Below are 1,360 nucleotides of genomic sequence, written 5' to 3'. Positions count from 1 at the left end.
AACTGTCACAAAAAAAAAAAAAAAAAAAAAAAAAAAAAAAAAAAAGTGCATATAGCTGGGAGTGATGGCACAAGCCTGTAATTCCAGTACTTGGGAGGGAGGCTGGGGCAGGAGGATGCCATGAGTTCCAGGCCAGCCTGGAAAACGTAGTGAGACTCCATCTCAAGGAAAAAAAACTGTCTCTATCTAGTCTTAACTTTAAGTCAGAATTGGGCCGGGGGATTTAGCTCAGTGGTTTCACCGCCTGCCTTGCAAGCAAGGGCCCGAGTTCAACCCCCGGTACCAAAAAACTTTCAGTTAGAATTGATATGAAATTCAGAAAATACCTTTATCTGCAAGAGTTGCTCCCCTGACATACCTAGAGAACTCCCAGACACAATCAAATAGTCTGCGTGCTTACCTCAGAAAGGTGAAATCCTGAAGTCTGCACTGTGAAGAAAGGATGTTAACAAGAGAAGGGTATCTTGCTTGGTGCCTTTTTCCCATCTTCAGATCTCAATCCCAATTCACAGCTTTATCTGTACCCTCCAGTCCCCTTGATCCTCTTCCCCCTCCCTCTCTTTTCTTCAAGTCCTTTCTCCACTTAGCTGGCAAACAAGGCTCTGACCTTGCTCAGATCCCAGCTCCTCACTGCTTTCGGAGAGGTGGTACTGGAGACCCCACGTCCACGCGTGCGCAACCTGTCAGTCATGAGCACCCTCCGCTGTCTTCTGATCCTCTGCAGGGCAGGCAGTTCCTCATCCTCCAGCACTGTCACACTACAAGTGTTGCTTCTCCTCGGGTGCCTTGTCCTCCTGGACTTGACCTGGAAAGCCATTTGGGGCGGGGGGATACTGGGGAATCGAACTCGGGCCCTTGCGCTTCCGAGGCAGGCCCCAGAAAGCCATTCTTAGCCACTAAGCTGTCAGCCCCGTGTATACCTTTGAATAACCCCGTGTGGTACAGTCTGATTTCTCATCATTCTTCATGGATACACTTCTGAAGGCAGGAAAGATCGGTGTCTATACACCAGATTTTCCCAAATCAATCTGGATTCAAGTACAGTAGTCTTTCCGGTAGGTTGGTTGAGTGTCAGTCCATCTGTCGAGGAGTTTCTAAAACATATAACCTAGAAACGACAAAAACAAAACACAGCTACTGTAGCTGGGCCACGGAGAGTCTGGTTCTAGAGCTCGCTAACCCAGAACGAGCCACTTGCACTTCCCACGGTGGCCGCCAGGGATCGCCAGGCCCTTTGTTTTCCCTCTGGCCAGGGTCGGGGCCGGAGGCCTGCAGAGCGCATGCTCCAGGGCAGTTCCTGGCCGGGTCGGCTAGCGCCGGAGTTCCCTGTACCAGACCTGCACCGAGGTAGGTCGCGCGG

The 1,360-nt window shown here is 50.8% G+C and overlaps 1 protein-coding gene across 1 annotated transcript in view; it reads left to right on the top strand.

Annotated features, from left to right (window-relative positions):
- The first annotated feature begins 1,258 nt into the window (after nt 1–1,258).
- The window catches only part of Rcc1 (regulator of chromosome condensation 1), a 16,698-nt gene continuing 16,596 nt past the window's right edge, over nt 1,259–1,360 (top strand). Inside the window, exon 1 of the mRNA XM_010632268.2 lies at nt 1,259–1,347. The gene's annotated coding sequence lies outside the window, so the exon portion shown is untranslated. The remainder of the gene's footprint in view (nt 1,348–1,360) is intronic.

This window comes from Fukomys damarensis, unplaced genomic scaffold (genome assembly GCF_012274545.1).
Source record: "Fukomys damarensis isolate Sample0158 unplaced genomic scaffold, DMR_v1.0_HiC HiC_scaffold_23, whole genome shotgun sequence".
NCBI classification, from domain to species: domain Eukaryota; kingdom Metazoa; phylum Chordata; class Mammalia; order Rodentia; family Bathyergidae; genus Fukomys; species Fukomys damarensis.
This window is presented reverse-complemented; position numbering and strand designations above follow the sequence as displayed.